Here is a 15,611-nt window from a genome sequence, read left to right as displayed (position 1 = left end):
AATTTATGACTTAATTTTAAACAGCAACAGCAAAAAACAGCAAAGGAAAAAAAAAGGAGAATTATAGAAGGGGAAGATATTAAATACCCAGTGGTCACATGGTTCCACTGATAGCAACTGAACAGCACAATGGCGACAATCATTTGGTAACTCTTTGCTGTGATTTTTTGGTAATTAAATATGAAATTAAGGAGATGGGTATCTCCACCTTATGTACAAGCTAATCAGTATTAGCAGCCTGCTCAATTCAGACAGAATACTAATAATTTCTCAAAGCAGCAAAACAAACATACCCTCGCTATTACCTTAGGGATGCTGCTCCCACAATAACATCAACTAACCAGGTATCGTTCTCAGATTTTTGTCCAGAAAAACATTTTTAAAAGACGCCATCGTACAGGATCTCTCACACCTCCCCAGAACTTACAGGTCCTGTTATCACTATTCATCATCTACCCTGAGAAACCCTGGCATAACCAATGGTTAATTTCAGATAAAATGCAATTACAGATTGCTGTGAAGCAGCTGAAGTTTTCTATAGAGTTTGACTTTACGACTTTAAACAGTAAAATGGTAAGACACTGGCATACGCTATCTAAATATCTCAATCTCCTGCCCCAGTGATTAAAAGGAAAGAAAATCAGACCAGCAACTACCATTAAGGAAGCATCAAAAGGAGGTGGTAACTCCACTCAGAGAAGGAATTTTACTCTTAAGTCTGATGTCTGAGATCTGTTATATCATGTGGGCCCAATGAAGCCTGCCGAGTCCTGTTGGGTTACCTCTGGAGACTAGTCAGGACAGACGGACAATGACCATCTCTGTAATTTTCTGTTTACGTATTTATAGAACATATTTTAGTGGTGAGATTGTATGTGTCATGTCCTTAGAAATGCTAATCGCAGGCATAAAATCACATATAGAAAACCCCTACATCAGCAGGTGCTTGATGCCTCCAAACCAGAAAATAAGCAGACAAGTAGAATCACAACTCACACCATACTCTCCTTCCACTCATGCTGCTCCGCACCACTCATGCTAGTCCGTATCATCCTTGTTTCCCCAACACCTATGTAAATAGGTAGGTAGATTTTGCAATGTGCACGATAAACAGGTACGAACTATTTCAAATCAGCACAGGTAGCATTAGTTCCAAAGCTGAAAGCAGATCTTGGAGAAAACTTGCTAAATTTCATACTCCATGGCTGTGGCAATATTGAACAGAAATCCCTCAGAAAACCAAGGTCCCAAAATATTGAGCACTTTCGCACAGGGACTCAAATTTCAAGGTTTTTATGCTTTTTGGGTTATTCTAGTTTAAAAATAACATGACTGAAGCACAAAAATCCTTAGTTTTATTATTTCCAAATAAGCCCCAGCAATTTTACTGCATAGATATGCTTTAAATGAATACCAACACGGTAAACCTCTCTGCAGGGACAGTTAAAGCAGAATCTAGAACAGATGAAAGTTACTTGTGATGAGCTGAGCAATGGCTCGCTCAGCAACGCTTACAGGTTCCTGACAGGTACAGGGGCTCGAAGCTCTTCTTCCTTCCTAGTGCATCAGGTGAGAACGCTTTCAGCTTTTTACAGGAAACAGCAGTATGCATTTGCATTACACAATAACTAGACCCTTAAGAAGATGCAAGATTCAGCTGCAGCAGGGACTGCACGAACAGGAGAAAAGGACACACTCTGCCTCCACAGATCCCCATAAAGGTGTCCAGACAATCCCCAAGTCTTGCAATCACATATGCACAAGAATACTTTTACTTAGGTGAGCAGTCCCCAGCTATCCCTGTATGTCACTGACTCCCAAAACAAAAATACTTAGTTTGTTCATCAGGTTCAAGGACTGATCTATAATGCCTTAAAGGCCCCTTTCAGTTTTATTTTAAAAAATAAAAAAATCAGGCAACAAGTCACATATCATGTTACAAACTTCAAGCTTTAGCCAGCTCATTCATGAACGTCATTAAATTGCCATTATGGTAAGAAAAATCTACATAGTGCTCATACGATGAAACAAAAAAACCAATCCCCTGCATTATTAGTAGGCCAGCCAGACTTTCAGGAAGAGATCTGGGACAGCGGTGCTGCTGAATTTCGAGGCCTGTGCTGTTCCATCACACCCCACAGACAATGCAGCATCTCGTACACTTCTGCTTCTACTTTACAACCTAGGAGGTGCTGGAGTCCTGCTGGTCAGATGTTAATTGGAGACCAAGGAGGCAAATTCTTCTACCTCTGTCACCAGCTATGCTGGGAAAATCACTCACTCCTCTACCTGTACTTCAGTATCCCCACCTTGTAAATGTGAAAAATAAATATGCATTCACCATTCATTCAAAATACCTTGAGATTTATGGATGAAATTAAGAACTGGGAATTACTATTATTATCCTGCCAACTCAGAGAAAAGTATAAAAACATCACATACGTGAGATCATCTTTCTGTGTTATAGCTTACTTAAAATTCTATTTGTGTATTAATATTTAATTTCTCATATTAATATTAATGATAGCAATTTCTATTTAAACATAAAAATATCTGTAATACCTACAAAAAGCATAGTGATTATACCAATTTATAGTCACTACAGTAATTAATTTTCAATACCAGAGAGTGCAATGGGAAGACTACTCAAATGAGGATCACACACCCTGGTGCTGGACCAGCCACTGTGGAAAGACTCCAGAGCCCCACGTGATGGCCTGCCTGCACAGTCGCCCACAATTACCAATTCCTCCAACAGGGGAAAATACACAATACTTAAAATAATGGGTGAATTAATATTTTCAAGAGACAGGGGCTATTTAAGAAAAAGCACCTAGCATTAAAATATTTTGGAAAACGTAGGGACTTTTCCAAAATATTTTAAAAATCAGTGTGCCTCAAAAACTGCATGTCAAATCTTTTTCAATAAACTAGCAAATAATTCTTTAAATGCTCTTTATGTTTTCCCGACTAATTATGAGCTAGTGAACATAATTCATGTTCTTCATAAGTAAACTATTTTCATGTTAGTCTAGTATCCAAAGCGCTCTGCTTGTTATTGTCAAATCAGGAACAAATCTTTTGCCCAGTCTTGTATTCGTAAATAAATTCATTGCATCAGTATTGCAATGAAATCAAAAGTAATGGTGAGGATGAGAACTTGCTTCTTCCGTAACATTTTATTTTGGATAAAAAGGATGCATCATGACCTCTTCTTAAGTACAGGTTATCGTAGCGTTTGGGACCCTGTGCTCTGTCTTCCCAGTCAGCAAGAGTGAAATTCTGAAGACTGGTCAGTTCAGGACTGCTCTGTAGGTTGATCTGGTAAGAATGTGGTCAACTTCTGAGCTAGCAGCTCACAGCAACATCCTGATAGTGGGAGAAGGAAATATCTCCAATGATTGTCATACAAACAACTAAGCTCAGACTGAGCATCCCCAAGAAGCCCTCCTCCCCCACCTCCATGGGCATGCACTCCTGCTTGCAGGGCTCTGGGCACTTGGCATGGCTTTTGGAATGGAGATGCTCTAGGATTCCTTTGCCCATGTATTGTGTCAAATGAAGGAAAAATAATCTTCCATCCTCCACAAAGGACAGATGATCAGCATTCAGATGGGTTCGCCTGCATTCTTGCTGCAAAACGGGCAGGTCCCAGCAAGATTTAACAGGAGGTTCTACCACACACCTCCAGCCAGAGACTAACCTAGTTTTAAATACTTCAAAGCATGGGTTAGAGGGGGGTTTGTGTGGAAAGGGAAGAAAGAAAATTAAGCCAAAAACCCAGGTAAGAGTTCAGGGTTTGCCTATATGGCAATTAACCTGTAATAAAAACAAAGTTTGGCATTCTTAGTAAGGCACTGCCTCCAAAACGTATCATTATTTCCTTCCCAACTTTGATATGCACTTCTAGAAGCCAGCATGAAATTTTGTCAAGGCCTAGGTTACCCTCTTTTTTAAATAAAGTTGCAAACCTTCATAAAAACCTCAATCTAGGAGCCTGCCTGCATACTAGGATATACTGAGCAAGTATAAAGTGGGGTTTGTACCAGTTCAGCTGATGCCAGAGAAAATCGCATCACTGCAACGCAGTTAGTCTTTATGGGCGGTGAAACCACATTACTACCGTTAGTCCGGTACATAATTCTCAAGACAAGACTTCGATATGCAGAGAGTAATAAAAAAGCCCAAGGAGATGTGGGAGGGCGGTGGATTTAAAGGCAGAAGATCATGTGCCGTGCATAGATCCTGTGCTCTGTTTGACCCTTGAAGAGGTAGACAGCTTACCTAGGGGCACAGGGCCAAATCATACATAAATAGATTTCAAAACCAGGGTTTAACTGGTTTGCTATCTAGGCCAAGAAACAGTTCTGGAACATATTTAACACAGTTTAATCGCATCAAATCATGGCTGGCCCAGAACTGATTTTAACAACTGTCAACTGCCCTTTGGAACAGGCAAAGCCAAAAAGCGAAGATCACAGCATACAGTTTACGAAGAACACGGAGACAACCCAACCATTCAGAGCCGCAGCAGCAAAGCAAGGCACATTCAAATCCCATGATCTTTATTCAGATTGGGTTACAAGGAAGTGGGAACTGGGAGGAGCTAATGCTAGTGACAACTGCAAGCCAGAACTAAAGAAGAAACATGTTGCACTGCCACCGGGACGCAGCTTGAGAAATCCTAATAACCGATGGTTTCCCATGGAGAAAGTTACTGCACTACTTACTGTATTCCCGTGGCCTATTTGAGAAACAGTGTTAGCAAAAATAACCTCTCTTCTCATCTCCTCTGCTGGGGGAGGGAGTGACAGTCACCAATTAAAAGGGGACTGAGGCGGGAAATAAGAATTGCATATTAAGAAGGGGGAAGGAGGCAAAACCAACAAACATGCGCAATGCCACATGCGATTCTTTCCAAGAAATCCCAATACAACGGTTCTCTGGGAACGGGCTCATGGGTCTGTTATTGCCTTTGAGTAGCGGTATGTCAGGGAAGAGGAAAGATTGCTGGATGCTTGGAAAACAGACTGAACACATGGATGGGGAACAAGCCAAAAACTGTTACAAGAAATGTTCCCTATCCTTTCAACATACTTGCATTCGCATATTCCACTTTCCCATGCTCCTGGATCCCAAAGCTTTCCACAGGTCAGAAATCAGCCAGACCAGAATGAACTGAAGCTGAACCTGCAATGCAAGGAGAGGGACTGATCCTAAAGGACCTAACCCCTCAAAAACTGCGTCTACTGATGCTCAGTGAATGGCAGCAGACTAAAGAGAAGAAAAAGGGGTTTTGAAGTTTAGCTGAACTAAATGAAAGGCCGAAAGCAACTTTATTCACATTTTAAGAATTCAGGTATAATACACATTGGCTTTCGGTCTAAAGGCTATAAGCAAGAATCTCCGAGACTAACATTAAACGTCAGAATTTACTTTTCAAATATGGCTTGACATCACTGACATGCAGCAAAAGCTTCCAACTAAATTCACAGGCACCACTCAACCACATTCTGATAGAAGGCTGCCCTGTAAACATGCTACACTTGATGAGCATAGGAGAAAACTGTTTTTATAAAATTACATCTCACTCTAAAGAAAATATTTGCATGGCTGTAGCCAGGAGTGTAATAAGGGTCATTGGAAGATCACAGGCACAGAAAACTGCAGCGCCTGCCAGCTTTAGAGTTCCGTGATTTTTCTTTCTTTCCTCAAGATCTAAGTTTTCCCCAAAACAAAACATTTCTAGCCTTTTCCATTCTAAAGACAATACTCAATATGTAAATCTCATGCTGTCACCCCATCCTGACCCCTAGAGAAAAATCAAAACTGTTTCTAGCCAAGTAATACAACAGGCAAAACTATTAGCTACTGTCCGCTCATATTAAGAAGCCATCATCACCGTAACTCAGAATGCCTGTTGGACTGTCCTCACCATACCCCTACGAGAAAGGAAACCTCACCTCTAAGCTACAATGTAGGTGCGTAATTAACTCTGCATATCTGGGCTCAGCAAGCTCTGATTAAACTGGAGAAACTTTTCTGTTTAGACAAAACTTATTGCTGCTTTGGCAATTTCACGCTATGTTTACAGTGGCTATCTTGCCTTTTCTTCTGGCAAAGAAACCAAGATTTAGCAGGATGTAAAAAAAAAAAAAAAATTGTCAAGAGTAACAATGCACTTATTTCTGACAAAGTATTAAAAGTTCTCAATGGCTTCCCCTTTGGTAATTGAAAAAATACTGTCATTCCAGCGATCACCAAATATTTGTTTAAAAACTGCTTTAAGAAACCATGTTTGGAGCACCCATTGTGCTGTCTAATGTCCATTGTGTTTCTAAGGGCCTTCAGAAAGTATTCCTTCCTCTGTGTTTTGTACTGTAAATGAGCACTTAGAAAACGAGGAGGGAATACAGCATCTAAAAGCCAACTGTGCTTTTAAATATCTCTCCATCCTTTCCTCCCATTTTGTGCACACTTTTTCCCCTCAGACACTTTGCACTTCACCTCTGATTTCATGGTTTTATATTTTGAGTTCTGCTTTCACAGGAAGGACTCTGCTTCGCGACTCTGCACAGCTGAGCTCCCTCTAGAACTTCACATGAGGGGATTAGTGGTTTTCTGACCCTTTATCCATTGGATTTTTTCCAGTCTCCACACAGAAATCAATGTACGATGAGCAACTCCTCAGCATGTTAAAGAACAATGAAAACAAAGAATCCTGAAACCTGACTACTACAAGTTTAGGAAAAAGCGCCACCAACCACCTCTATCTCCAAACATTTCTCTTTGAACAAGCTGTGGTTCCACGGCAGCATAAACTGATCTAATTGCTGGCTGTCGTGGTGCAGCCCAGTCCCTTGAGTTGTCTCTAGCATCACCTAACTGTGCACTGAGCCATTTCAGATCACCAAGCTGGCACAAAACTCTCTGCATTTTTCCTTAGGTTAGCTTTCTGCTGGTGTGGCTCAGTGCAGGATCAAAGACCAGCGCCAGCGGAATGACATACATGGAAAAGCAGGTGGAGGACGGGACCACGCACCTAAATCAACTTCTAGCGTAACAGGAACTCAGCAGCAAGCACAAGACCACACAGACCGGGGTTTCATCCTGCATCATGTCAGTCAAGAATGAGCAGTTTGTGGAGAAGAGTAAGACACATTCAAGAGTTATAAAAGAAAGGACAGCCATCAGTCTCAGAAGGTATTAAACCATCCTTCTCTGTACTGCGATAGGCAAGCTTGTCTCAAACATGGTTAACCGAGGGAGGGTATCTGCGTTACCCATATCTGAAACCCTGCTGTCAGACCCAGGATAACTTTCTAACGCAGACATGATTCTAGTCCAGAGTTGAAGTTCAGCTCTTCCCTTTGTCCAGGTTCACATAAGGAAATAAAAACGAAAAACCTTCACGCTACATAGCATACTTGAACAGGAAAAATGTAATGGCCACCCATAACCATTGTCATTCAGAAGACAAGAGCCTGGGTCACCACTGGTAATACCAAAGATTTTTATAGTTTCTGGTGTGCGCTTCAACATGATAATATGTTGTTTATGTGATTTTAATATGAACAGAAACACAACAGAAAATGCTTCTAAGATAGGATCTTAGTGATTATGCAAGTGTTCTCCAAAATACATTGAGAATGGAATAAGACAAGTGATATTTATCATAGCTTCCTTACCACTTCTGGATTACAAAGAGAGCCAGATGAACCCTAAACATTTTCTTATTCGACAAAACATAAATACCATCAAATAAACTTATATGAGGCATATTTTGCAAATGTCTGTAGTCTCTATTCAGTTAGATCAGACGTGTATCCTTGCAGAAGAGATAGACAAGAGAGACAACAGCAGTAGTCCATCCAGTCTGTCTTTGCTAGAAAGAATTAGCACCTGAAAACGGAGTACCTGGAAACCACCTAATGTTCCTGTTGAGTATGCAACCGTTGTGTCAACGTGGAACTCACTACTGCAGAGTCAGCTATCTACAACATCTTTAAAACAAATCTCTGAATTCGTTGCCATATCTATTGTTCTCTACAAAACATCCTCATTACAGGAAATCCACTACTAGGATACATCTGAAGATGTAATTATTAGCGTGATTTTTGCTTCTCTTCTAATGTATCTCACCAAGCATAAAAACTTAGGCTGTCTTACAACTCATTAAAAATATGTTATTCTAGTGACAAAACCTGATGAATTATAATGGATAGGCAAAGATGAAAGCTGCACAAATGGAAATGTTATTTAGATGGAAGTAAACATTTAAAATCCTCCAGTTTAGCTTACACCAGAATTTAACGGAAGGACATATGATAGATAACTTTTTCCAATAGTCTAACTTGAGGCCTAAGTCACTTTATCTGTACATAATTTTAACGCCAACATCTGGTCTTCTACATACAGCACTTAATTTTGGCCTAGTTAAAAAGAAAAAAATATCAAACTATCCAAGGAGTTTTTACTTCAGGCAGTTGTTTTTCAACAGGATTAAATTTAATTCAAGCTGTTCTACCAGAATCACTTTCTCTTCAGTGAGACATTCTTAACAGAGGAGAAAAACATTCTCTCAAGTTCAAAGGACAAATTAAGGTTCAAGTTTATCAATGTATTTGAGTCTACAGATAAAAGAAAGAGGAGTCCTAAAAATGGCAAACATACCAGTCAGAACTAGGCCAATGTTGTGGAGAACCTAATATGAAGGCTCAAACCAATCGTTGATTAGGTTTGCCCTTGGACGTAAGTAGCAAAAACTATGACACGCTCACTATGAACAGGCACAAAGGCAAGGAAAACGTAGGCTCAAAGTAGTATCAAGAAAAATGTATCTAAAAACGTATTTATTGCAACAGAAGTTGTTATTCTGTAATCCTGAAATATGAAAACAAACCTTCACTAGTGGCAAAATATATCACAGTTTTCCACCATGTTTTCACTATTATGATGTGCTATCTACTAAAGCTATTTTTCAGACACTGAAGATCTGAACTATACTGTTCAACTATATATATTTATATATAAAAAAACCATTAGGGGTGGTATTTTGGGAACATTTCATTTGAAGCATTCCAAGCTGATAACCTTTATCCAAATACATAAAACAAGAGCCATGTCAAATGCACTATAAATAGCATTAATAGTAAGGAATCAATAGCATCCAAACCTTTAGGTAACATCTTATTAATCCGTCCTTGGCATGCATGGACACATTGCTTTAAGGGCTCTCAAAATGCAATAGTCAAAGGTGAAGGACACGATTTGTTCAACTAGTTAATGCAACTGCTATTTAACCAACTCAGCCACTAAAATGCCACCTAATGAAATACTCCATACCATGATAAGCAGCAGAGACGAGCACGATAAACGCGAAGCGTTTTTCTAAGAAAATAAATGCAAGTCCTCAAGGCTAATACCGTACTGTCATTTTTTCCTAAGACATGTAAAGATCTACGTTTGACAACAACCATTTTAATCCCTGGTTCTCCCCCCCCCCCCCCCCCATTTCTTGTACCGCGCCCAACACAATGGTACAACTGCATGTTACAGGCGCCCAGGTATCGCGTTTTTATTTATTTCTGCTTTCACAGTGACAAAGGTGAACTCTAATGCTCCAAAGATGCTTGCAGCAAAGCAGGCTGAACGATATTTCTGAAGACATACCTACACGCGGGTTACAGAAATCTAGCCTCCATGAGGATGTTTTAATCTGACAAATTAAAATGGTTGGGAAACGCTATTTGGCTAACGGAATCGGCCGCCACATGCATTGCTGAGGGGAAGCAATAAAAGGTCTTTAAAATAGGTCACTTTCGTCCAAATCCCATACCAGCACCGAACAAAATGGTATTTACACTGAAAACTCACCACTTGGGGAGGAGCGAGGGGTTGGGAAGGGGGGAAAAAAAAAAAAGGGGGGGGGGGGGAAGGGGGGGGGGGGAAAGGCAGGAATCCGCGCCGGTCTCTGAGGGACCCCCAGCCCCTCGGGGGCTCCGGGCTCGGCCGACGAAGCCCACCGGAGCCGCGCAGACAAAAAGGGCCCGAAGCGCAGGGCACGCCTGGCCGGTGGGAGCCGGCAGCCCTGCCCCAGCCCTAGGCCTCTGGCGGCCCCTGACAGCGGCGGCCGCCCCTCCGAGGGAAGCGCCATTTCGCCTCCCGCTCCCCCGCCGGTGCTCAGCGCCCGCCGCCGGGGCCGAGGCGGCAGCCCCGAGTCCTGCGGCACTGCCGCAGAGCGCGGCGGGGGAGGCGCCGGCCCCACCGGGCCGCCCCCCCCTCCTCCTCCTCCTCCTCCTCCTCCTTCTCCCTCACCCCTCCCGGGGGCGCCCCCGCCGCCGACCCGCCCCGGCCGAGCCCCCCTCCGCGATGCCCGCCTTACCCTCCGCCGCAGCCGGGCTGGGAGCGCCGGTCGGCCCCCCGCGGAGGAGGAGGAGGAGGAGGAGCGGGGCAAGGGGCGGCGGCCCCGCGGGGGGAGGCGCCCCCGGAGGGGCGTCGGGCCCGGCCCCCGCGGGTGCCCGGGCGCGGCGGGCACAAAGGCGGCGGGGCACGGCACCTAAGATGGCAGGGCAGGCGCGGCGGAGCGCCCAGCCGCTGCCGCCGCCACCACCACCACCACCACGGCCGCCGCCGCCTGGGCCCCGCTCGCCGAGCCGCGGCCAGGCCGCGCCGCGCCGCGGGGGCACGGCGTGCGGGAAGGCGGGCGGCGCCGGCCGTGCCTGCCGCGGCGGAGCGGGTCCCTCGGCCGGGCCGCGCCGCGCCGGGATGGCTGCCTGCCTGCCTGCCGCCTCCCCTCAGCGCCGCCCGGGCTCCGGCTGCTCCGTCGCCGCCGCTCCGCGCTGCCCGCAGCCAGCGGCCCCCGCCCGCCCCTCTCGCGAGACTTCGCCGCCCTCTCCCCCCCCCACCGCCGCCGCCGCCGCGGCCGGCGGGAGGGGCGGGGGGCGGTGGTGGTGGTGGGGGGAGGAGGAGGAGGGGCGGGGCCGGGGGCGGTAGGGCCGGGAGGGGGCGGCGGGGGGGGGGGCAGTTGTGGCGCGGCGGGGCGAGGGGGCGGCTGGGCCGTGTAGGGGCTGTGTGAGGAGGGGGCGAGTGGGGCGGGAGAGGCGTTGGTGTGAGGGGCGGTTTGGGGGGAGAGCCAGGGCAATGCGGGGGGCGGTTAGGGCCAGGGGGCGCTGAGGGAGAGGAGGGAACCGAGGGCGGGCCGTGAGGGGTTGGGGGGCGCTGGAGGGACCGAGGGCTGTAGAGAGGGGGAGTGTGGGGACCCGGAGGACTGTGAGGTGGGTGGGTGGGTGAGTGAGTGAGAGCGTCCTGAGGTAGAAGATGGTGGGGGGGTGCTGCTGAGGCCGTAAAAGCTCAGCGGGGCTGCTGGGGGTGAAAGGCTTGAAGGAGGATGGGGAAACTGAGGAAAGGCGTAGAGAAGCTTAGCTGGGGGCTCTGGGGAGGAGGGGAGAGAAGGAGGGCTTGGGGATGGGGCAGGTGGGGCCTGGACACGGGTGGGGAGATGAGGAATGAGGGCAGGGGAGAGGCCTGGAGGCAGGCGGGAGCTTGTTGGGGGCAGGTGTGGCAGAGGAGGGTGGGCTTGGGGCAGGCCAGCTGGGGGTGAGGATATGACTGAGTGGAGCTGCCTTACTCGCCGGGAGCAGCTCAGCTACAGGCGATAATCCCAGGAGGTGGTAGGTGTCTGCTTGTGCTAACTCTTGTGCAACTGGCCTGACCAAATGGGTGCATTTCAGCCTGTCTGCCCTTGGCTGAACCGTATCCGGTTTATGGCCAGAAGAGGGAAAAAAAAAAAAAAAAAAATCTCATGGACCGAGCACATGGCCTCCCGAGCTGTAGTCTTGGCTCTCAGTGGTGGGTTTTGAACTTGGTAGGTTGTTGAGCCTTTGTGTGCTTTGGTATCTCCATCTATGAACTAGAGATAACAGTTGGCTTCATGCAGGGATTAATTATCGCGTCTTGTAGTCACGTATTTGTTTATTTGTTTTTACTATAGATTACAGCTGGAGGAATTCTAAACAGTCCACCTCTCCTTGTCATGGTGTTTAAGTGCATTGTGCTCCTGCCTGAACAGAGGAAATCACTGAGGTCAGTCTCCCTTGTGTTTATAGTTGCTTTCCCTTTCAGAAGTATGGGGGCAAGGAATCATCAAAACAACAATTTGTACTGACATCCTGATAATAAATTAATAGAAACAGTTACGTAAGACACGAATTTTGTAAAAGGTGTGTTTGTAGGGATTGCTTCCACTTTTAAATTCAGGATTATATCAGAAGGGACAGTGTTCTCAGTTATAAAGTACCCTGCAAATATTCACGGTTTTCAGGTGTCCCCAGTATGAAATAGTACAATTCTGTAAATCCAGCATTACTGATACCGCTGAAATAAAACAAGCGAAACAAACTTCCTTCCTATTTTCCCATAAACTAACAGGTATTTTGTACCACAAGAAGGCTTTGTATGCAGCAGGCATTGAGGATGATGCTGGATGTTATTTATGTAAACTTTGCATTTGCCTTTAGACAAGCAGAGCTACTGGGGACCGTTTAAGCTGGGATGGGGGAAATCTGAGGAGAAGTTGAGAACAGAGGTTGGCTGTAATAATTGTGGGCCACATCTAGCGTTTTGCAAACTTGTCACATAGTGGTCTGATACTTTGCCTTTTCAAATCCCAATAGGAAACGTAAGACAAACGTGGATCACTTCAAACATATGTTGTTGTAAGTATGGGGAGAGGCAAACTAAAGGTTTATCTGATTATCTCAACCTTGAAGTTGGCAGCTATGACAGGAAACTTGGTTTCATTCATCTGCCAAAGATATTTGTAGCGTATCATTTGACAAGTTAAAAGGCATTTTTGTAATGGCACAAAAATAAAACCATCCACTTTCTGAAACTACAGTTTGTGCCTTCTAAAATAACATGGGTTTGGAGGCATGCTTCTGGGGAAATTAAGGACATGCTTGAAAGGTAAATATTTGTATTTTCAAATGTTGGAACAACAGTGTTTAACACGAATCTGCTCAGCATGGCCTGTCAATATAAATTTGTTCTTGTTTTGTCAAATTAGTGAGTATCATTTGCTTTTGCAGATGGGAGAACTAAATGGAACAGTAAGAGGGAGTGATCTGCCCGTGGGGTCATAAGGTGGAATTGAGAATCGGGTTCTTCTGAATCTTGATCTTGTGCCTCTTCCTGCAGACAAATTGCCTTTAAAGTTCATGAATTATGAGAGTAAAAGCTTCAGTCCATGGAGGTCCATGGTGCTAACCCGGCAAACACCAGCAGAGAGTCTGGGCCTCAGCTCTGTGTGTTACACATCTAAAAAGATAATGATAGCTCTAGGTAAAAATCCTTAGAGTCTCTAACGGTGGCTGCAGAAAATGTGAATAATGCTTTACCATTAATTATCAAGTATTTTACTTAAAATACTAGATCTGCATTTGATACGTATTCAGTGACTGCTTCAAAAATAAACAGTATCATCTGTGGATCACCAGTTTAGAAAGGCTGCTGAAATTCTGAAGGAGCAGACAATATGAAAACTACGATGTTTGCTGTTGCCAGCTAAACTAAATAGACACATTTAGCATGCTTTTCTAGCCCTGTGCTCTTAGGCGTGCTCTTGCTGCCTTCTCAGATGGTCATAGTAGACATCTAGAAAGTTAAATTTGTTTAGCTTAGTTTGCTAATTTCCTGATGCAAATTTAGTTCATTTAAAGAAGAACTAAACAGGTTTATTTATGTCTGCATCTGGGATTTGCACCAGTCTGTCTATCAGATAGCTATACCCAAAGTTAATTCCATCTGAAGGAGGTGCCAGAACATCAATAAATAAAAATTACAAATTGCCTAGCGGTTCAGCTGACGGGCAGAACTGGTTTCAACACGTTGTTCCCAATGTTCTGCCGCGGAGCTGGTCCTGGGGTAGACCTGTACGACATTCCAGTGTAGACAGGACCTTTAAGAGCATGCATCAGCACTCCATAATATTGTAGGAGAGGAAGTAGAGAACAATACTATGTCGAACGGAAACTGTGGCAAGAATTTATTCAAGGCGCATTGTAATTACTCAAGCTGGGAATTTGGCCAGGACATTGGGGTTAACACCCCTACTTCTTCAGAAGTGTCATAGTTTATTTTTTTTAATGACTTTAAGTGATGAGAAGCTTGGCTTTCTGTCTCAGCAGAATGACACCACCTCTAGCAGTATAAACTTCTTACAGCGACACGAAGGTGCTGGTTCAGAACTAACTCAGAGGAGTGATGGGGCCTAGTACAGTAATCATTGCTTTATAAATACTTTCAGCAGATAAGAAAGATAAGAGTGTGATTAGGGCAGAGTTTAAGCTGCTCTAATCACAGTCGTACCTTCCGTAGCCTTCAGTCCACATGCTGCTTTAATCTGACCTTTTTTAAGCGAACAATTGTAAATTTTAGAATAAATCGTAGAACTTGAACCAATGAAATTTGGTTATTAATTATGATAGTTATGAACTGCAGTTGTCAATGCTTTTCTTTTAGGAAAATTGTTGTCGTACAAGCAGAATGTAATTTAGCCAAATTATGGAGTATTTTTTAATTCTTTCATGGCATTGAGATTTTTAGAATGTGTTCTTTGTATGTATTATGGGCTGATGTAGAACCTAACTTTCCGCTTGTTCTCTGTTCGCAAAGAAAGATAAGCACTCGTGTGTTTTAGTGCGTGACTAGTTGTGAAGTGCGCAAGTGAGGAATTGTTTTGCTTTTACTAGCTCATGAAACCTGCCGTCATTCCTACAGTGTAGTTTGGGCCATTATTATGGGTTACAAGGTTATACGGGAAAAACATGTTCTAGAGAAAAGCTGGTCAAAATAAACGAGGTAGAGTCTTCCAGATTGTTGTAATCTGGTTTTGTATCAATGAGGTAAACACTTCGGTACATTCGCTGGGATGAAGATACCATGTCACAGTATCCCTCTGACAGCTTGTTATGACAAAAATGAAGCAATACTGATGTTATTACGTAACCGCTTTTGTATTATATGACAAGAATAATAGTACTTCACTCTTCTCTCTTACCTTTTATTAGATAAACAAATGTGTTCCTTGCTGTGCATTTATGATTGTCCCATGAGTCAAGGGAGTGGTTTTATCTATTAAGAAATGGGGAAACAGTGGCACAAGAAGAAGTAGTACTTACCAAGGTCATATGGGAAATCAGTGTCAGAGGCATAAACAGAATCTCAGCCTCCTGACTGTCCCACTCTACCCTCTGGGCAACCAGACGAAAGTGGAAAAGTGGCTTGCAGTGTGACTCAACAGCTTTTCCTTCCTCAGCAACTGCCATGCTGGGCAATTACGAATAAATGCCAGTAGGTCACTTCCACCTGTGTCAAACAGGTTTCCAAGGGACTCTAGGTAGGCATGTCGTCTGCTGGAGAGGGCTCCTCGATGGATCTTTGCAATGGTTTTGCTATGAAATATTTTCAGAACTTGAAAAAAAATCTCTTTTTGCTAGATGTACATTTCCTCTGATTATTTTCAGGGTTTTTTGTAATATATGTTGCCCTGGGACACCCAGGAATTATTTTTACCCTTCTCTGCAAGGGAATAACAACAAGCTGATTAAGCT

General features: G+C 44.2%; 1 protein-coding gene and 1 long non-coding RNA gene across 2 annotated transcripts in view; one reads left to right on the top strand and one right to left on the bottom strand.

Moving 5' to 3' along the window:
* Positions 1–10,489, bottom strand: part of TAOK1 (TAO kinase 1) — a 71,302-nt gene extending 60,813 nt beyond the window's left edge. The window contains exon 1 of the mRNA XM_076354799.1: positions 10,385–10,489. The gene's annotated coding sequence lies outside the window, so the exon portion shown is untranslated. The remainder of the gene's footprint in view (positions 1–10,384) is intronic.
* A 1,116-nt stretch (positions 10,490–11,605) lies between these two features.
* Positions 11,606–13,431, top strand: LOC143168514 (uncharacterized). The gene is made up of 4 exons (XR_012996727.1): positions 11,606–11,672; positions 11,993–12,084; positions 12,675–12,716; positions 13,089–13,431. It is a non-coding gene; the product is annotated as an uncharacterized LOC143168514 (long non-coding RNA).
* Positions 13,432–15,611: the final 2,180 nt, after the last annotated feature.

Source organism: Aptenodytes patagonicus, chromosome 17 (genome assembly GCF_965638725.1).
Source record: "Aptenodytes patagonicus chromosome 17, bAptPat1.pri.cur, whole genome shotgun sequence".
In the NCBI taxonomy this organism is placed as follows: Eukaryota; Metazoa; Chordata; class Aves; order Sphenisciformes; family Spheniscidae; genus Aptenodytes; species Aptenodytes patagonicus.
Note: the sequence above shows the minus strand (reverse complement) of the source record. Positions and strands in the feature narration are given on the sequence as shown.